General features: G+C 39.4%; 1 long non-coding RNA gene across 8 annotated transcripts; it reads left to right on the top strand.

Moving 5' to 3' along the window:
- The first annotated feature begins 12158 nt into the window (after positions 1-12158).
- On the top strand, positions 12159-18468 carry LOC114169087. Of its 8 annotated transcripts, none has more exons than XR_003600828.1 (8): positions 12159-12373; positions 12602-12612; positions 12730-12816; positions 12940-12977; positions 13090-13302; positions 13383-13435; positions 13933-13984; positions 18278-18468. It is a non-coding gene; the product is annotated as an uncharacterized LOC114169087 (long non-coding RNA). The 8 variants fall into 8 exon arrangements; XR_003600824.1 differs by lacking the exon at positions 18278-18468 and adding an exon at positions 14839-15178; XR_003600823.1 differs by lacking the exon at positions 18278-18468 and having other exon boundaries at positions 12159-12350; positions 13933-15178.
- Positions 18469-22050: the final 3582 nt, after the last annotated feature.

Genomic DNA, 22050 nt, shown 5'->3' with positions numbered 1-22050 from the left:
AACAAATTTTTTGTTATGGTTATCAAAATGTTGAATTTGTAAAGGATTGGGATGCTATCAGGATAGTGCTTAACGTATTACAGGTATAACATTGAAATCAGTATAAAATTTTGGTGTGTCCGTGTTGAATGTTCTTTATTTATCTCTCTCCATGTTGTTTACGTAATTTGGCTTTAAAAGCTTATTTATTATTTTGTTACATGTTGATTAAGTGATGGAATCAACTAATTTCTTGTTTACTAGTCATTATTTTTGTGATATTTTACTAGACACTATTTTTTTTTCCATTCTAAAACACATCTTGTGTATGAACTTATCATTTATGACATGTTTATAATACTAGGTGAATGGGATTCCAATGGTGTCCTCAGAAGAGAAATCTTAAGTGGGAGCAAGCTGAAAGAACTCCTATATGGTTTGGATTATTCACTTCTCACTTAGATTCCTCTTAAAGCTTCATCTTAGTTATAAATTTAACGTGCATGGTGGTTTGTGATAGAATAAGATGTATACTCTTTACTCTTTTACTTTTTTTACTGTTTTTGGGATATTCTTATATATGCATTGGTGTTTCATGAACCATGATGCATGGGATATTCTTATATATTCTTAAAGTTGACTTTTTCCATTTGGAGCACTTTATGACACTAAATGTGTCTGATTTAGGCCTTGGGATTGTAAAAAATCTGAGAAGGGGCTACACATTGGAGTTTGGGCTCAATTGGTGAGAGGTGGCTTAGTTTAGGGTAGGTTTTAAGGTAGATTTGTGAGGTGGGGACACGACCCAACAACCTTCCATTATGTTTTCTTCACAATCCCTGGACCATGGACACTAGTTTTTGATAGCACCATACCACCTCATATGGCAGACTCAAAATTCCATCAAAAGATACCTATTTTCACTCCATTTTCGCTTTTGAAAGCATGGATAGTTGAAGCCTCAGTGATAGGAAGGTTGGGGCAACTCCTTGTACTCATTTTTGGTATTATAATATGGATTTGTACTTCAATGAATGAAAATTTTAGTATTGTTCATTTGGTCTATGGCTTCATAATGTTCATCATCATTTCCACTAAACCACCACCTTGGCTACCACTTTTTGAGCTTGAACTCCACCCCACCGTACCAAATCTAGGTTATGGAACCAGGCCTATGAATTTGTGTGTCCAAAAGACCTTTATATGATCATTTGTGTGCCCAATTTGAGGCTACCATACACTTTGTTCATGAACATGTTCTTGATTTTGGGCAAATTTCGAGTTTAATGAATTTGGACCAATTTAACCATTGCATTAGCTTACTATGATCATTTAACATGTTTTGAACATTTAGGATTAGCTAATTCATGATTCCCTTCAATTTTTGTGCATTACATGTCATGCATTCATTCATAGTTCATAGCATTTTTCGCATTTGATGATTATGACTTTTATATTTTTAAATCTTGGTTTTGAATAAATTTCCCCAGCACAATTCATTTGACTTTAGCGATGTCCACATATTGATTCCCAAGGTTCTCCTTATACTGCATTTTTAAGGGGAAATTGGTTTTGACTGAGTCATTTAGGCAACAAAAAGGCTTTATCAGGGGTTCATGATTTACTAGCTTTTGTTTGTTATGGATTGTGATGGTGTGTGTGGTGAATTTGTTGGGTGATAATATTGGATGTGGAAATTGGGTGGCATTGAGTTCAATTTCTCTTTTTGGTAGAGTGGTTATAATATGAGGTAGGCGGGTATTTTGAACATGGCAAAGCTGCTTAAGAAGCAGTTCGCTTAAGAGTAGTCGAAGATGACACTAGAAGAAGCTTTCATACTTGCTCATGCCTTCAGCCATTATCTTACTTTAATGGGAATAGTTAAGACCCATTATAGGTAATTTAGTCACAAGTTAATAACATTTTTAATCTTATTACTTGAAGAGTAGTCTATTCTTGCTTTTAATGATAACATCAATGTAAAATTTGAACAATTATATTTTATTATAATACTTAAAGAGTAGTACTAAGCAGGGTATTCACTTACTAAATTTGTGCTTTTACAGGGTTCGTAAAGGAGGGAACATGGCACAAATTGCAAAATCTTGCGATTTAATCATGTGGTGCAGGGTGGAGATTCCTCAAAACAACTTTATGACACAATCTACAAGCATGTTATGTTTTTGTTCTTTACTAGCAAAGATGAAACTGAAATCAAAATCCTGATTTTAATTCAAACCTAGAGATAAATAATGGTGAACTTAATCCAATTTGTACAATTTATACGGTAATATGTTGACTCATAGGATATGGTAATATGCACATTTTATAAATCACGTATTTATCTATAAAAGATTGTTGACTCAAACTGTTCATAGTGCAGCTTTTCAATGACGCTTTTCCAATGGAGTAAGGATTCTTGAAGGAAGTTCGTAAGTAGTGGGCTTCATTTCTTTTCAGTGTTTATAAAAGATGATCTTAGGTATTTTATGAGTTTTCATGTGAATCTTAGTTGTATTATATTTCATATATACATTAAATTCTATTTCCCGTAAATATTTAATTGAATGAAATTTATTGTGTAAATCTTTTTGGTAATTATATACAAGTTTTAAGTTAAAGGAAGCATAAACAATTTTTTCATAAAAAAATAAAAAATCATTTTTTATATCGGTTAAGGTCACAATCGGTATAAAAGTTCTAACTTTTTACACCGATTGTAATTGTAGCTGGTATAGTAAGTCACTTGTTATTACAAAATTTCTTCATCCAAAGTGGAATTTTTATACTAGTATTAAAAATAGTATAAAATTTTATTTTTTATACCTGTCATGGAAGTGGTATAGAAAGTTGAAACTTTCTATACCGCTTGTATATATTTCGATTCCAAAACTAATATTGTCCCTATAGAGAAAAAACAAGATAGGTTAGGCACAAGCGTCACCTTACCCACGTAGTCCGCTATCTCTTCAGTTGGTCTCTTTCCGGTTGATACATGTCGGCTTGGACCCAGGAGGGGTTACCTACAGAAGGGACTCTGAAGCTCAAGTGAGTCAAAGCTCTCAAAAGGTCAAATCAGGTGATTAATAGAGTAATGAATGCGTACCTTCAATTATTGGGGTCCACGTGTATTTATAGAGTATTAACTATGTCTGGTTATGCCATGGGCCAGGCCTTGGCTTAGGCCTTAGTTTGGGCGGCAAGTGGGCCTGGGCCCTAACCCAGGCCCTTAGGTGGACCCCTTGAATACTAGGGGGGCTTTGATTTTGCTTAAGTATATTGGGGTTGTCGGCCTAAGCCGACTACTTTCCTTGGCAGTTTGTGTTGCTCATGTGCTGTCTTAGGCAGGTTGTTCCTCTAGATGTTTAGGTTACCAGTTTAGGCCGGTTAGGCTTAGGCCAACCCGGCCTAGGCTGATTACTTGAATGCTTTGGTATATAGGCATCATTTTACTACTATTTTGTTGAGTTGGCTTGGTGTGGTACACCAGTCCCCCAGCCTTGGCCGATATAGGTGTCGGTCAAGGGTGACATGTGTTGATATGTTAGCGGGGCCGGCTAGGTGTGGTACACCAGTCCCCCAGCCTTTAAGTGTGATGAACAATGTTAAGGCTAAAGGCGAGAAAGGGTTGATGGCAGGTGAAGGGATGTCAAGGGTCAAATCAAAGGGGTTTTTGCGCTGTCGTTTTTAAGACTCGTGTCCTGTGGAATAATTGTGTCGATTGGCATGGGTTGTTATTTTGGAGGGAAGGGGTTTTTGCCATTTGGGATTCTGGCCTCTAAATGTGGATTTTAAAACGAGTAAGGGTTTATTGGTTCATTTACGAGAATTTCCAGTTAGAGATCTTGTGTGTGTTTTCTTGTCCGACTAGTGTCCAATTCCAGCCGACATCTTTTCAGAAAAGGTATGTCTAGTAGTGATAGCGTGTCATTGTCTACGTCTAGTAGTGAGAGTATAGAGTCTAGGAGGAGTAGAGGTAGACACGTTAAGAGGAGAGCACCAGTTCTGGGGGTATGGTGGGCAGAATCCCTATGGAAACGGTGAGGGAGGTCCGAGAAGATCCCCCAGAGGAGTTAGCGAAGAGTAACTGGCCGGCCAAGGGCGGTTACGGGTGGGTGGCTGCTGACGTTCGTAATCAATCATCCTTATTTCAGTGGTCTCGCCTGTTGAACTCTTGGCTGAATTGTACACCTGTTATCGCAAAAGGTGTAAGAGGGGGTATTGTTTCCCTGGAGAGGGTGAGCGCCATCAACCGTGTGTGTCACAGGCAAGAGGGGGCAACTGAGAAGTTCTTCTATATGTACATGTGCCACTTTTCTCAGCTACATGTGCGGTTGAATGTTGCACCTACGCAGCATGGGTGTGTTGCACCGAGAATGTTGCACCGAGAATGTTGCACCTACGCAGCTGCACCCAAACAATTAGGCTTACATGCAAGCCTTCCGCATTTTGTGCCAATCCCTATATTTGCAGCCTTCTCCTTACGCATTTCTATACTCTTATGACATTAGGCCCCGCCAACCGACCACTTGGCTATCTCTGATAAGTCGTCCCAGCATCAGCAGATTAGACGCATTTTCCCAGTCCTTCAAGCATTTTAAGGATGGATACTTCAAAGTTGTGTTGAAGGAAGAGGGCAAGCCTTATTTCTTGAACGCCGATGGGAGTACGAAGTTCCCATTCAGCTGGACGGGGACCCCCTCTCGGTATAAGGATTTGGGCACCGACGAGTTGTTGGCGGGGGATAAGGAGGTGATGGAGACCTTGATGAAGTTTGTTGATAAGTTGCCCACTAAGGACCTAGTTAGACTTTATAATTCAGTGCACCCGATTATTGATATTGAAGGTATCTGTTTGTTACTTAAATTGTGTTAATGATTCTAAGTTGTTTTAACTAGGGTTTAATATGTTATTGTAGGGCACATGGCGCAATCGGGGAAGAAGAATTTGGCGCTCTTCCAGTCGTTGAGGAAAGCAATGGCTGCTAAACCCAAGGCAGCTGGGAAGACTGATGTTCCCAACCTGGAGGAATCGGTGGTCGAGGTACACATGCATGGCGGAACGAAGAGGAAGGTCGAGTTGCCGCCTCGAGCCAGCAAGGGGAAGGATGTGAAAAAGGTGAGGGCGACACTACTCGGGGCGGGGTCGGCTAGTGGGGTGAAGGGATCGGAGTTTGGCTTAATCGAGTTGTCGGAGATATCTGTCAGGAAAGATATTGCGATCAACCTTCCAGATACCATTATCAACTCTATTGACGGTATGGAGGCAGATCATATTAAGTCGTCGTGTTGGGTCTCTCTATCGACGGGAAGTGAAGGAGGGAGGTAGGGAGAAAGTGGAAGAGTTGCAGGGGAAGGTGGAAAAGTTTGATGAGGAGAGGGCCGCGTGGAAGAAAGAAAGGGAGGGTTGAGAGGAGGAGAGAAAGAGGTTGGGAACATGGAAGGTCCGATGTTTGGACTCAGAGGGAAAATTGAACAGGAGGATAGAAGATTTGGAGGCGGACTACGATGAGCTGAAAGAAAAATATAATGGTGATGTAGGTGAACTTGATGACTTGAAGAATTGCATCATCCAAGAGCATATCAATGGCTTTGCGAAGGGTTTACGGTAAGCATCCTTTTTTCACCAAGATGTTTACGCCGCAGACTCAAAATTTGATGTGAACAAGGATGTTGTTGATGGGAAGCTGGTCAAGGAGGATGAGAGCAGTCAGGACGAGGAGGCAGAGTAGAAGGAGGCGGCTAAAGAGGAGAAGGAGGCGGATGATGCCGCGAAGGTGGCCCCTGATGCGACAAAATAGGACTTTGATTTTTAATGATTTGAAAATATTATTGAGCCTATGTTTGTAATAATTGGTACATTATGTTACGTTGGTACACTTCTTTGTGTTTATGCTTAATGCGATTAATGCTTTGTATGTTATTGTGTATGCCGGGTTTTGATGATTTGTGGTGTATGTCATGTATGGCGCAATCGATTGTATGTTAAGGGTGTTCGACCCAGGCCTCTTACTTGTGGTAAGGGTGGAGAACCTAAACGAATTAACCACGAGTTAGAGGTGTTCGACCCAGGCCGCTTACTTGTGGTAAGGGTGGGGAACTTAAACGAATTAACCACGAGTTAGGGGTGTTCGACCCAGGCCGCTTACTAGTGGTAAAGGTGGGAAACTTAAACGAATTAACCACGAGTTAGGGGCGTTCGACCCAAGCCGCTTACTTATGGTAAGGGTGGGGAACTTAAACGAATTAACCACGAGTTAGGGGTGTTCGACCCAGGCCGCTTACTTGTGGTAAGGGTGGGGAACTTAAACGAATTATCCACGAGTTAAGGGTGTTCGACCCACGCTGCTTACTTGTGGTAAGGGTGAGGAACTTAAACGAATTAACCACGAGTTAGGGGTGTTCAACCCAGGTCGCTTACTTGTGGTAAGGGTGGGGAACTTAAACGAATTATCCACGAGTTAAGGGTGTTCGACCCAGGTTGCTTACTTGTGGTAAGGGTGTGGAACTTAAACGAATGCGAAAGTTAAATAAAGAGTAGTCGTACAGTTGAGAACCCTCTGTTTTATTTATTGAATCTGGGGTGACTCGTTAAAATCTCCCTGGCCAAAACCCTCCTTAGGGAGAAAAGACCAGGTGAGGAAAAAAGTACACCCAGGGTTACAAGTATTCGGTTCAATACAGTATACATTTAACTGAAGTAGAATTTGAGGTGGGACACATTCTAAGTATTGGGTATCTCTTCCCAAGATAAATGTTCAAGGCGATAAGCTCCTCCTCCTGCGTCTTCACGTATGCGGTATGGGTCGTCCCAGTTGGCAGAGAATTTGCCATTCTTCTTTCTTGCACTGCTGGCCATTCTCCATACTAAGTCCCCAATTGCGAACGATCATGGACATAGGTTTGCGTTATACTTTCTGGCAGCTCTTCGTTTGGCGGCTAAGTTGCATATTTGGGCTTTTTCTCTGAGTTTGGGTAGGAGGTCGAGATGAGTGGCCGTGTTTTGGTGGTTGTGGGTTGGGTCGTACAGTTCTCAGCGTAGGGATGGTTCGCCAATTTTAACCGGTACCATGGTGTCTGCACCGTAAACTAGACTGAATGGGGACTCGTTCGTTGATGATTGAGGGGTGCACCTGTAGGCCCATAGCACTTCTACCAATTCCTCGGGCCATCAGCTTTTGGCATTATCTAATCTCTTGTGCAATTCCACTAGGATAACTTTGTTGGTCGCCTCCGCTTGTCCATTTTTTTGTAGGTGCTCTACAGAACTTGTGATGTGTTTGATGCCCAGACCAGTGTAGAACTTGGCTAGCTCCTTATCTATAAATTGTCGGTCGTTGTATGTGATGATAGTATGTGGAACACCATATCTGCATATAACATCTTTCCAAACGAACTGCTGAACTTGCTGGGTCGTGATAGTGGTCAGCGGCTTGGCTTCTATCCATTTGGTGAAATAATCAACGGCTACAATCAGGAATTTCACCTGCCCCTTGCCGGGGGAGAAGGGGCCGAGGATATCCATTCCCCATTTAGCAAAGGGCCGTGGGGATAGTATGAAATAGAGTTGTTCTTGTTTCTGGTGGATGAGATTGCCATGTTTTTGGCATGGTTTGCACTTTCTGACGTAGTCCTAGCAGTCTGCTTCTATGGTCGGCCAGAAGTAGTCGGCTCTAAGGATTCTAGTAGCCATAGTGCATGCGTTGAAATGGTAACCGCAAATGCCTTCGTGTAGTTCTTTAATGATATATTGCGCTTCTTCTATAGTGACACATTTGAGAAGCGGTTGGCCGTATCCGCGTTTGTAGAGGTCATCGCCTATCGTGGTATACCTGGCGGCCTTAGCCAGCCAAGTTTTGTCCGCATCTTGTGGGAGTTGCCGGTTTTTAGATATTGGATATAGGGGGTGGTCCAATTGTGGTTTTGGGGAGGGGTGGTATTGTCGGCTTGGGAGTGGGCTAGGTTTTGGCAAGTATTTGTTATGGAGGGTGTAGATAATGTTTGCTGTAATAGGGACCGGTGGCGGCTTTTTAATTTGGTGCTGGCTAATTTGGAGAGGATGTCGGCTCTGATGTTTTTGATCCTAGGGATGTGTTCGATGCGGACTCGTTCAAAGGCGGATTGAATGACTGCGCGGACCAGATGGTAATATTGTAGAAGGATGGGGTCTTTAATATGGAATTCGTCATTTAGGTGTCCTACAGTCAGCTTGGAATCGGTTTTGCACGTTAACGTCTTGACACCAACTTCGCGGGTAAGGGAAAGGCCGGCGAGGATGGCTTCGTATTCGGCTTGGTTGTTTGATGTTTTGAAGGCAAAGTGAAGGGATTTTCAATGAGGATGTCGTTAGGCCCTTCTAACACGATGTCAGCACCAACACCTTTTGGATTCAAGGAACCATCTACATGAAGCGTGGGTGTGTGCTGGAGGTCATTAACAAAATCTAGGAGGCATTGGGCTTTAATGGGGCCATGGGGTTCGTAGCGCATGTTGAATTCCGACAGCTTGACGGCCCAGGATGACATCCGTCCTGCTAGATCTAGTTTTTGCAATATTTTTTGGATTGGGTAGTCGGTTTTGACGGTGATACTGTGGTTTTAGAAGTATAGGCGGCGAGCTGCGTGGACCAAGGATAGGGCCAACTTCTCGACCATTTGATATCTGGTTTTAGAATCTTGCAGCGTTCTGCTAACGAAGTAGATAGGATGCTGCGTGCCCTCTATTTCTTGGACAAGCGCGGTGCTGACAGTGTGGTCGGTGACTGTGATGTACACTAGGAGGGGTTGGCGAGTGTCCGGCTTGTGGAGGATAGGTGGCAAGGTTAGGGTGGTTTTTAGTTTTTGAAAGATTTGTTCACAGTCGTCAGTCCACATGAACCGGGTGGATTTCTTGAGGAGTTGGACTATGGGTTGGGTTTGTTCAGCTAGTTTGGGCAGGAAGTGAGAAATTGCAGTAAGGCGGCCTTTGAGGCGTTGGACCTCTTTGATGGTAGTGGGACTGCGCATTTCGATAATTGCCTTGCACTTTTCGGGATTTGCCTCTATACCGCGCTGGGTTTACATGAATCCGAGAAATTTATCGCAGTCGACGCCGAATACACACTTGTCAGGGTTGAGGCGAAGGTTGTATTAGTGTAATGCGGAAAAGACCGCCGAGAGGTCCCAGGCATGTTGGTGGTGGCTTAGAGACTTGACAACCATGTCGTCAACGTATACCTCGACACATTGTCCCATTAGATGGCTAAAAACTTTGTCCATCAGCCGTTGGTAGGTTGCTCCAGCGTTCTTAAGACCAAAGGGCATGACTATGTAAAAGTAGTTGGCGTCGTCCGTGATGAAGGTAGTCTTATTCACTGCCACGTCGTCAACAAGTCGATCAATATTGGGTAAAGGGTAGGCATCGTGAGGACAGGCCTTGTTTAGATCCGTGTAGTCCACGTACATCCGCCATTTGCCATTGGCTTTCTTCACCAAGACGACATTAGAAAGCCAAGTGGTGTATTGAGCTTCGTCGATGAATCCTGCGCTCAGTAACTTGTCGGCCTCAACCTTAGCTGCTAGGCGGTGTTCTTCGCCAAGTTTGCGTTTTTTCTGGGAGATGTAGCGGGCTTCTTTGTAGATGGATAACTTGTGGGATGCTACTAGAGGGTCTATCCCAATTAAGTCAGCGGCTGACCAGGCAAAAATGTCCGTGTTGCTGACAAGGATAGGTGTGATGATGGCACGCTCGTCAGAGTTAAAACCAGTGCCTAAGTTGATGGAGTGGCCATTGGGAAGCTCTAGAGGGGAGGTCTCTTCTACAGGTTCGAGATGAACATCCCAACCCACTCTGGGGTTTAGATCCTCGCCTGATAGGGCGATGTCAGAGCCAAGTTGTCGCTCAATGTGGTTGGTTTGCTGGATGGGGAGTTGTGGGTGCAGGCTAGCCATGTAGCATTCGCGTGCCAAGCATTGGTCGTAGTGGACGGTGAGGATGTCACCAGAAGGGGATGGGAATTTCATGGCCAAATGGGGGGTGGAGACGACAGTACTGAGGGTGTTAAGCGAAGGACGGCCCAGGAGGACATTGTAGGATGTAGGTGTGTCAACGATAAGGAAGCGGATGGGGATGGTTTTGGTTTGGGTTCCATCACGAAACACGGTGTGAAGGTCGATGTAACTGCGGGTGGAAACTTGTTCGCCAGAGAAGCCATAGATTGGTTCGTCATATCGGACCATGGCCGTGTTTGGGAGCTGGAGTTTTTGATAGGTGGCCCAGTAGAGAATGTCAACAGAGCTACCCTGGTCGACGAGGACTTTCTTAATGTGTAGTTTTCGATTTCAACAGTGATGACTATGGGGTCGTCTTGTTGGTGGGAATGGGTAATATGGTTGATGGATTGAATATGGCAGAGGTGTTTCTTTCTTGCAGAAGAGGTGGATCCTTCGCTAGCGAAGCCACCAGAGATGGTGTTGATAGTGCCACGTAGGGGAGGGTCGGCGGGGGTGATGTCGGTGTGGGTCGGTTGGGGTTCCTGGTTAGCGGGTTGGGCTGGGCGTCTGTCGTGACGGGAGTCGTGTAGAGGGTGTTTGTGGTTGAGTCGAGGGGGGTGGCGGGATCGAGAGGAATGATCATCTCTACGGATGAAGCGGCGAAAGTGACCAGCACAGACCAATTCTTCTATTTTATCCTGGAGTGCTTTGTAGTTTTCTATAGTGTGGCCATGATTGCGGTGGTAGCGAAAATACTTGGTCATATCAGCATTAGGAGGAGTGGTTGTCTTGCGTGGTGGAGGAATGAGGTCAGCTTGTAGGGCCTCATCAAGGATGCGGGATCGGGCTACAGTAAGAGGGGCATATCTGGTGAAGTGGGGTTGGCGGGGCTCGCGTGGGCTGGTATCGGGGCGGAGAGGTTGTGGGGTAGGGTTGAGGTGGTGGCATTTCCTCCATGCGGACATAGTCGGCCGCACACAATTTGAGTTCGTGCATAGAGGTAGAAGTTGTTAGCGAAGGGGTCAGGTTGTAGGGTGAGTGCCATGCACTAGAGGATCATTTCTTGGTTGAGGTGTGGGGTGCGAAGAGCTGCCTTACTGAAACGATCTATGAACGCTCTGAGTGGTTCGCTTTTTTCTTGTCTAATGCCCAGAAGGGAGATTGTGGTAGTTTGATGTGGGCGGCTGCCAGCGAAATGGGTGGAGAACATATGGGAGAGAGCGTTGAAGTTGTCATGGAGTAGGGTGGAAGGGTTATGAACCATTCTAGAGTAAGGCCCTTGAGGGTGGTGGAGAAGGCTTTGCAGAAGACCGTGTCTTGGGACGTGTACAGGGTGACATGGGTGATGTAGACTTTGAGGTGTTCGTTAGGGTCGGTTTCACCGGTGTAGCGATCTAGTGTGAAAGGTTCCCACTGGGCAGGAAGGGGGGTGTTGGCGATAAAATCGGTGAAGGGGTGGCGACGTCGGGGCTGGTGGGGTGGGAGCGGATGGGGAGGGATGGGATGGTGGATCAGAGTGGGAAAGGTGGAGGTGAAGTTGTGAGGGGGTATGTGGGTTGTTGGAAGGTATTGTGTGTTGTAGGGTGGAACATGTGTAGTGTGTAGTGTGGTGGGTATGTTGTAGGGGATCTGGGTGGTGGGGAGGGTAGCGGCAGGGGTATGGGCTGCAGTATGTCCTGGTTGAGTGGATGGGAAGTGAGTGGGATGGGTGGAGGGAATAGGTGTTTGTTGGGTGGTGGTGAAGGTGTAACGGGTGGGGTTATATTCGTTTTCCTCTTCTGTAGGCTGGAAGGTCGGGGACCTTGCAGCCTCAGACATCTCCTTGGCTTTTCCTTTCAGGGTGGAATCAGCCTCGATCTTTCGCCTAAGGTGAGAGTTCTCTTGCGGTAGCGCCTCCATCTCATCAGCATTGCGTTTCTTTAGATCTGCCAACTCTTGTTGCATCTTACACTAGTGCAAAATTCACTTTTTATATCTATATATTATATCTGTTCAAATTTATTAGGTATAAAAGAGGAAGAAATCACATTTTTGTAAATAATAAGAGTTCTTTTACATGTGTTGGGCCTAAAAATAGGTATAGAAAGGGATCCATTGTATTTTTGTATTATGAGAGAAGAATTTGTACACCTATTGGACCCATACCAAGTATAGAATCTTTTAATGGTCTATCATTTCCGTCACGACTTCCGCTTTCAAACGAAGGGTTCATTGGGAGCTACTGCAATGAGTAGTCAACAGAACATGTCGTTCGAGTCAAACGAAGAAGGTGAGGAGGAAGATGAAGTGAGATACAGAGGAGATAAGGAGTAGATTCCAGAGGCATTGCCGGTCACACACAGGTGGTGGCGCAAGAGGCGTTGGAGCTCGGCGGAGGCTGCCATGGCGAAAGCTCATCTTAGTTAATTTCGTTCATTGTTCTTCGTGAGAATTTTGAATTCAATGTTTTACTGCTTCGGGTGCTTTCGTTTTGGTTCCTACATTCAATTCAAATTTGTTTTCGTTCCTACACTCAATTCAAATTTGTTTTTGTTCTAGTCATGTTCTTTTCATTGGAGAAGACCACTTCATATTTCCCTTTTCATAGTTCTAACTCAATTCATATCTTTCTTTTCACATGTTTTGGCTTCCATCGTAATGGCTAACATGAAGGATGCTTAATGGTGGAATCCTTGTGCACATGTCTTCCTTTTATATTCATATTACTACTTTATTTTGTAATTTGTGCTAGTTCTAGAATTGGCATGACATTTGTACTAACTTCTATATGTTTTATCTAGTAATTCTAAGGTGATTTGGGTGCCTTATTCAGTCCTCTGGCAATGCAAGTTAAAGTACTGGAATTATTTTCGTTAATCATTAGACTAGTAGGTTATCTATTATAGACATTTTACTATCCTTTAATTTTGATATATTTCTCTTAAACAGAGAAGAAATACATGACTGAGTTGTGGACTTAGTAAGATGCTTATAACACTTTATTTTCACAGGGGAAATGCTTCGTATCAAGAAGAAAAACTAGAGGAGGGTATGAAACTCTTATACATAGTTCTTTACTGTTCTTAGTCCATGTAAATTTTGTTCTTCACTTTTTATTTTAGGTTGTTTGACAAATGTGTGGTTGTCTTGGTTCATTTCAGATCGTAGTGTATATGGGAGATGACTTCGTGTTCCAGTTGTTTGGGAAGCACAAAGATATGGATGGATGTGGGGTTATGTCCTAGTTATTATGTCAGACTTGATGGAGAAAACAAAGGTCTTGATAAAGGGAATATGTTTAAAATTGATGGCTATCAGAATTTGTTTGGTTTAATGAAACAGAGGCTTGTGAGTTTCAAGAACTAGAAATACATGTAAGTGTCAAATTATACATTATGTTCAAGAAAAATTGTCTCTTGTTGGTATAATATCTTATAATTTAAATTTCTTCTAGACAATAAAGAATTGGAGCATTTTCAAGCTCTTGTTGAAGCTCAATCTCCAAAGGTGATAAAAAAATGTTTGAGTTGTTCATTTTAGCTTAATTTATTGGGTATGCTGATTAACTGATGAATCCAAATACAATTTATGGTAATTGTTGTGCAAAATTTAGTTCTTTTTATGGTCTCAAATAAATATTTTTGTTTAAATGGATGTACTAAGTACATGTATTTTTCTCTTTCTAATAGTTGATGTTAAAATGCATAGTTAAAATCAATATATAGTTAGATGAGTTGGATTCAAAAGTTTTTGTAGTAAGCAAGTTATTGGCAATATAATTACTAACATAGTTACATGAGTCCTTTTCTACATTTTGAATATTTCAAACTATTCAGCAAAATTAATGCTTAGTTTTTATATTTATTGATAGACTTCTCTTATTATAACATCTTGTTCAGGGTGAACCTTCACTTGTTTTCACTACTAGATTTCTGGCTCTAAAAGCATTGTTAGGGTAGAAGGATTGGTTAATGTCCTATAATTATTTTATTTTTGTTGTGCAGGGTGGAAATGATCATGAAATCTATGAATCTGAACGGGCTATCGAACACACAGGTTAGTACTTTGACTTTGTTATCATTTGTGCAAGAAATATGTTTGTTTCAGTGCCATGGGTTAACAATTCAAATTCAATTTTTTTTAATTAAGACCCAATTTGTTTCAGATTATATTACTCAAAAGCCATTATTTTAGGAAATGCAGTAACGCTTCTCCATTTATGGAATTACTTACAAAATATTTTAAAAAAGAATCAGAATCTTCAAAAGAAAATCTTTTTAACTTATTGTTCAAGAAACTGGAAGTGTACGTTTTTCTAAATCTCAAAAAATAATAATTATAGTAACCTTTTTCAAAAATTTTGTATATTTATTTCTTAAACAAACCAACTAAAGTTAACACCCAAGCCAATGTAGGGTAAAATAATTAACGAGAATCATTATCTCTACAAGCCAAAGTAGTGAACTTCAGGAAACCTTAGTGCTTCAGGGCGAAGTACACATAATGCATATTACACATAAAATGGTTGTTACAATTACTCACATGTTATTGTCTTTACATATTTAGTTGTTTCATTATGATTATATTCTATAAGCACAATTTAAGAGATTAAATTAAAGACATAACATGTTTTTAAACAACTGATTTCTTTCTGCTATCTGATATGAGATTTTTTAAGTATATTATGAATTAATACAAAGGTGTTCTCAGTTCATGAATATAATAAGGCTATGGGAGACTATATTGGTAGTGTGATGCTTTTCAAGCCAATTGAAACTGTTTCAAACTTCTCGATACCTTTATGTATGAGTTTTTGCTTCCATCCTCTTATCTAAGAAATTTTTTTAAGTTGTTTGACAATTTGTTTGGGCTAATGGATTAAAGTCTGTGACTTGATGAAATCCTTGCAGCAAGGCAAGTCGTTCACCATCCAAGAAACTTTTTTATCGAAAGGCCTATGCACGTCAAAAGCCTACTATTAATGCAGCCACATATTTTTTTGGTACTAGTCCATTCTTCTAAAAGAGATTAATGAACTAAATTTTTAACTACAGTACAAGTATAATGAATCACCACAATTGCCCAATTATTATGTACAAGTCTCAGCAAAACTCTCCTGTCGTAATTTTATACTTCAGAAAATTTCTTTGTATTTCTTTTTTTTTGGAAAGTTAATTATGTAGTCATGCCAGTGTGTAAGATTCTATAACTCGGTCATTTATATTTGGCAAATAACAGTTATATTATGTAGATCATAGGATGGTATATTTGAAAACTTTGTCACACCAAATCCACATTCTACAAGTTGTTGACCTGACTTGAACCTTATGTGGAACGAATAAGAAGCAGAACAACAACAAAAATAAGAAAAAAGGAGAATAACACGAAAAACAAAAAGGGGTTCAAAAAGACCTAACCTAAACTGGGAAAAATAAGAAGCAGAAGATATTAAAAAGAAAAGGAAGGAGCAGGAAATTAAGTTGGGCACATCCATCAATCATTTTCTTCATGTCCATCGAGTATAGTGATATCAAACTCAAACGCGGAAGGGAAGAAGCACCAAACATTAAAATACAGAAATACCACTACAAATAATGGCATGAGAAACGTGAAGGTGAGGATAAAATGGTCCATTGGTTGGGAAACATTGAAAATGACAGAAAACCCACACTTGAGAATAGGTGTCATAATATTTGAATGGGTATTAAAGGAAAATGAAAATTGGAAATGACTTAAAAACCATTTATTTGGACAATTGTCAAAATTTTAAGAAGAAGTAGTTAGGTATATTCAATGGTAGTTGATTTTCATATATTGTTATAGATAATTTGGACATAAAATATGGTGAAGCTTTAACCCCAAAAAGTGAATAGATGCGAATATCATGGCTTGAAAATCAGGATTTTAAGGTGCATAACGACAAAGTGATTTCAAATAACATGAATTGCTCTATCGTAACCAATAATGAAAATGAAACTCACCTCTTCAATTAAATTTGCTCATGATGCTTTAATTTGTGCAAATTAGGTACATAACAATATTTCATCCAGGGGCATTCCATTTAAGTGACTTCATCCAGGGATGGGAATTTCAACTTAAAAGGCCCAAAGTAGATTCGTACTAGGTTTGGCAATGAAGTAAGAGACATATCTCTTTATCATTGGATTAATCATCTTCCTCATCATTCCACAGTATATATTGAGTGATAATATAATCAAAATTATATTAATCATCACGAAACATGAATTGGTTAAATGGTTGAACATTGATTTGGCTTTGGCATGGTGAGGGGTTCAAACCTTGGTGAAACCAAATTAAACTTTATCTATGCCAAAATGTGTATGTATGATTCTTCTCTAATTGCATTGAAATTTGGGTTTCTAGAAATTTTCCAGAAACTGCCTGACGGGCTATTCATAGCCGCTAGACGACTTATGTTAATCCTGGTGTTTTCTGGGATTCTGAAGAGGAACCACCTGACAGTACATCCCTGGCAGAGCTTCCCATAAGCATAATTAGCAAAGTTGAGAGTTGAATCAAATCGAGGTTTAGTTAAACATAGAGTATGTTAATGATAATGTAGGAGAAATATAGTTGTGGTGTTGTCAGGGATGAGATATCGAGGATCCAGGTTGCTCTCCTCAGTAGTTCGCTGACGAGTTTGGTAGTCTTGGGACGTCGCGAACTATGTTCGTATTTGGGAACTCAAGTTGGCGTTACGGTGTATGATCTGTAGCAATGGTTTCCCGCACGTGCTCTATCGGTTGTGGCCGATAGGTATTGTCAACACCCAATTTTTTCCGGGTAATACCTTTTTTTTATTTTTTTTTCTCACTCCCATGTATATTGAGCCTGGTGGTCATGTTTGTTTCCTTCCCAGACCTCCATTCTTATTATCCTCGCGCACCACCGTTTTTTAATCTCCACACACTCTTATGTCCTTTGTTTGTTTTAGACTCGCTTGCTTCTTGTTACTCAATTCAGCCCATGTTCACTACACACACCTCCATTGATTGCTTGTTGCACCCCATATTTACTGACCCCCACGCCCTTTGCATTTTTATTGTCACTTTTGGGCTTGTTTTATATTTTATTTATTGCACTCCCATTTTTATTGTACACCTGACTTGCTTCATGCACCTCACACATTACTCATGCACCCTATTATTATTATTATTATTATTATTATTATTTTCTTTCTTTCACTTTTGTCCTTTTTGTTATTAAATTTTCTTTTATCCTTTTTTTGTTATTTATCTATTATTATTTTTTTTCCTTATAAAAAAAAGAGAAAACAAAAATGTTTTAAATTATAAAAATTACAAAAAAATAGAAAAAAAAATCTAAAAAATGAAAATATTCTCTTTTGATTTATTGTGTCTGTCCGGTCTCCCGCACCGTGTGACACTCATTTTCAAAAAATACCAAAAATAATTTTCTTTCCCTTTTAGTGTCTGTCCGACCGCTCGCGTCGTGTGACACATATTTTCAAGTAATTCAAAAAATACCAAAAAAAAATAAAAAATTTTCAAAATACAAAAATAACAACATTTTCAAGCAAAAAGTCTTTTAAGAACTACGTGATCCTTGATTCTCCACTGTGAGATACGTAGGAGCATGGCCAGTCCTTGTTAGGTCCACCTCTAAATAAATCAAATCATTTTCTCAATTGTTTTTTTCAAATATCTTTTTAAAGAACTACATAACCCTGATTTCTCATTTTTTAATGAGAATACGTAGAACCAAGGTCAATCCTTGTCAGGGAAAAAAAAATAAAAAAAATATTTTTGTTTCTTTTAAAATTTTTGTCTTGTTATTTTTGGGGAAAATTAATATTTTGAAAACCACATCAACTTTTCATTTTTAATTAAAGGTACCGCCTTCGGGCGGGCGTTGTAGGGTGTTAACACCTTACCTACGCGTAACCGACTCCCGGATCCAAAATCTAGTTTTTCGCAGACTTGTCTTATCTTCATGGTTTTCCATAGTTTTCCAGAATAATGATGGTGGCGACTCCCAAATCTCTTTTTAATCCTGTTTTCGTTTTTCGGTTCGCCTTCCCATCGCGATTCCAATTGCGACTGGTATGGCAATAAGACACCTTGAGGTACTCCTTAGAAGATGTAGAACACGAATAACATGGTGGTGGCCATGTGATGTGATATTAAAGGATAGAATTCCTTTGGTGTGATTGTGTTATGTGTATAATTGTGCCATAGATATATATATATATATATATATATATATATATATATATATATATATATATATATATATATATATATATATTATTTTGTTAGCTCACCCTATCTGCTTGTGTTTGGTGATGATCGTGTATACGGTACACAGGAGCAGATGATGTTGCAGGTGGATCTGGTGAGGCTTAGCAACGGAGCCCGAAAAACTTATGGGAACAATTTTATTGAGTTTTTATCACTTATGGTTTTGGAATAAAGTTGTAAGCTATTATGAGACTGTTTTAGTATTTTGTTGAATTTTGAGAAAGTTGAATTTAGAGTTATTTTTATTATGAAATAAATTATTTCAAATTTCCCGCATTTTTGGGAAATGGATTTATAATTAATGCGATTTTATTTTCTTATTTTATTTTATTATTTAAACCCGTAGTATCTGGTCAGGATGTTACAAAATCAACAATATCTAAATTTTAAAGCATGATCATTCTTACTAGTCACTACAAAAATTTGGTATTTGTGAAGTGTATAATTACAAATTTTAGTGGTCATCAAAATGAAAATTTTCACGATTACCCATGTCAAAAATGGTTTGTGAAAAAAGTATTTTAATTGTCCATATTGTTGTCACAGGAGAAAAAAAATAGTAGCGTTTCAAAATCGCTACAAAATGTAGTATAATTTAATTATATTTTTTCATATTTTGACAATTAAAACCCATCACAAAATATATTACATTTTGACAATTAAAAACTGTCAAAAATTATTTAAAATAAATAGTCACTACAAGAATTCAATGAGTTAAAGTTGAAATATTAACGTCAGTTTTATCTTGCACGCCATTAGGGTAAAAAAAACGACAAATAAATGACACAAAAGAAAATGCGAAGCTTAGCGTGGGTTGTGCGACTTTACATAATCACCCTTAGTGTACCTTGAAGGACGCTAGTTGTTGAATATTAAAAGAAAAACATATTAAATAATAAATAAATTTTAGAGCAACGACTAGAGGACACAATAGTATTTTAAATCAGCATTGCTCAAGGGACGTTTTTGCCTTATTTTTGAAAAATAATGGAAAAAGGTAAATTAAGACAACCAATAGTGCCAGTTAGCCAACATAAGTTAACTATTATTTAATAGAGGATAATGTAGGTTGTTCGATGCTTTTACCTTATTTTAAAAAAATAATGGAACACTTTAGATGAAGATGGTAGGAACGGCTATGTGGATGCAATCAATATCATTAGTTAGATGACACAAGTTAATAAAAATAAAAAAGAAAAATTAATTTTGCCGAGATGGCTTGGCGTGAGTTGGCTAATGCTTAAAGAAGTAGGTGGGAAGTTGGTGGAAATATTAACTTTACCAATTATCTCATTTTAACTTTACCAATTTTAACTCCATTTTCATTTTCAATCTCGTGCACTTAGTGCCTCTTTATCTCTGTTTTCATTTTGCTTTATCTTTTCATTTTCAATCCCTTTGTTCACCAAGTTTCAATATGAGAGTCTCCTCTTTATCTTCTTTGGTTGGCGCTAAACCCAAAACTGACTTCATGTTTGTGTTCTCTTCGGTGTTGGATAAGGTGGGTAGTGGACACTGAAAGAAAGGCGGTGGCTTCAATATTTTTCTCGCGTTCTCTATGAAAGGAGCTAGTGAGTTCCAATCCCTCACATTTGAATAGATTTATTATTTGAAGAAATTTGTTTCGCAACTAATTGAATAATTGTTTAGTAGCTATTTTCCCAATTGAATACCCTATTTAGCAGCTTTTTTTATTTACCCAAGTGAATGTGTGGTGGTGGGAGGCCAACTGAAAAAGAGGGGTCATTGTAGTGTCCAAGTGGTGGCCCAACAATGTTGGAGTGGTGGTGGTTGTGGTTGTGGTGTAGACCATAAGGTTGGGCGAGTTGGTCCCTTTTTGTGGCCTTGTAGTGTTTTGTGATTTTACTTAAGTAACTTCACGAACCCCTAGACTATATTCGTCAATAATTACCGAAGGGCATAGTCTGTCGATAATTGCCTGCGTCAAGTGGTGAATTTTCCGACAAATGTGGTGAGGAATTTATCCGTTGGTATTTTCAATGTCATTTTCCAGTGCATTCTGCAATTTCGGCTTCCCAATTTCAGATAAACAATATTAGACCTGCAATCTCACAGATATACAATCAGACTTCGCAATCTCATAATTAATCCTAGCCAGGTAATCCAAACAAGTATCATACAATATATGTCTACATATACCGTACAAACATCAAGGTTCTAAATGTCTAGAAATAATAGTAAAAACAATATAAACAAACATCAATCACAATGTCATAGTGTGTGTTCTCCAACTAATGGATCCAGACATAATAAGTAAGAAAGGTAATATAAAAAGAAGTCCTAATAATCTACATAATTATCTAAATGATTTTTTTCTTCTTTAGGATCTTGTTATTGTTGGGACTGTGGTTGGACTACGGTGGGCTAGATTGGAGTGGGCTGAACAGGAGTGGGATTGACTATAATGGGTTATTGTTGGGATGGTGTTAGGCTGAACTGGTATTGTTGAAGATGAGTATGGGCATCAGGAGACAGAAAGGCCATGACTAGATTTTGAAGGCTTTGAAACTCCTGGCTCAAATTTTCATAAGTCTGATCACGTTCTTCTAGTTGTTGTGTGAGTCAGTTCACGACCTTCTCTGCACTGCTTGAAGATGATTATGTTTGTTTGTGGATACCTATTCCAACATTGTAACTTTTGCCAAGTTCTTTAGGCCCATAAAGTCTTCCTTTATTTTTTCCACCGATAACATCAACCCAGCACTGTGTCTAGTGAAGTATTTCTGATCAGCATCATTATTATGCTTAGACGCATTAGCACATGACCCTTGCTCAAATCTGACCTGTGAGAGTCTATTTGAAAATTCTTCCGTTTAAACAAAACAATGATAAATTAGGTAAATATGGTATGATGGTTAAGTTTAGAGGAAATAGTACTAAAAGTATTTTCTTACATGTGTTTTACGAGACCTTTCATCAACAAACTAGCCAGATCCCTTGCAAAGATGAGCTTGGTAAAATACCTCATCAATATACGCCTCCCGCCCCAACTCTTTTGCCCTTAACAAAATACAAGGTTATATATATGTACACTAGTTTTAAAAGACATAACTTATATCATAATATGTAAATAAAAGGAATTAAGATTTATACCATACGAAGGGAATGCTCATGAGTGGTAATAGAACCACTAATGTGTAGGGTCCCACCCTTTTCTGAAGCTCTATTCCTTTGAGCTATAGCACATTTATGGCGATGATTGGGAAAATTCTATTGTTCTAGCAATTGATTCCAGATACGGTCTCCAATCTAATAAGAGTGTTCTCATACATTCCTAGCATCTCTAAACATCTCATACAACCTATGAGATGCTCTATTGTGGAATTTTTTTTAATTTGAGCTTCATCTTGACAACACAATATGCATGGAATTTAAAGTCTAATAGTAGTGAACATCTATTTTGCATTAGACTTAAATATATGAACAAAGAATGAAAATAAGTTTCATGACGTTTTATCTTAAATCGCTGCGAAAAAGGTTCTTTGTGTTTTGGAGGTATTGCTCCCCATGATGGCCAAGATGAAAGGAATTGATGCTTAATAGATCTTGTGATGGCTTGAGAAACAACTCCAAAATGAACAAACATAAATATAAATGCCCAAAAGTCATAAAAAAGAAGCCAAGGCAAATAACAAGTCATCTAATACAAATTAGTTTTTAAGATTATTGGATATTACCCTCGATTAAAAGGCTCAATCATTGGTTGATCATGGAGAGTAGGGTTAATATCATCAGTAGCTAAATCAGGAGCATATGATGTATTAGCAATACTAGGAGAGAGATTTGAGGATGAAGAAGGTCCTGAAGTAGTATGAACCA

The sequence above is a fragment of the Vigna unguiculata genome, chromosome 11 (genome assembly GCF_004118075.2).
Source record: "Vigna unguiculata cultivar IT97K-499-35 chromosome 11, ASM411807v1, whole genome shotgun sequence".
Lineage (NCBI taxonomy): Eukaryota > Viridiplantae > Streptophyta > Magnoliopsida > Fabales > Fabaceae > Vigna > Vigna unguiculata.
This window is presented reverse-complemented; position numbering and strand designations above follow the sequence as displayed.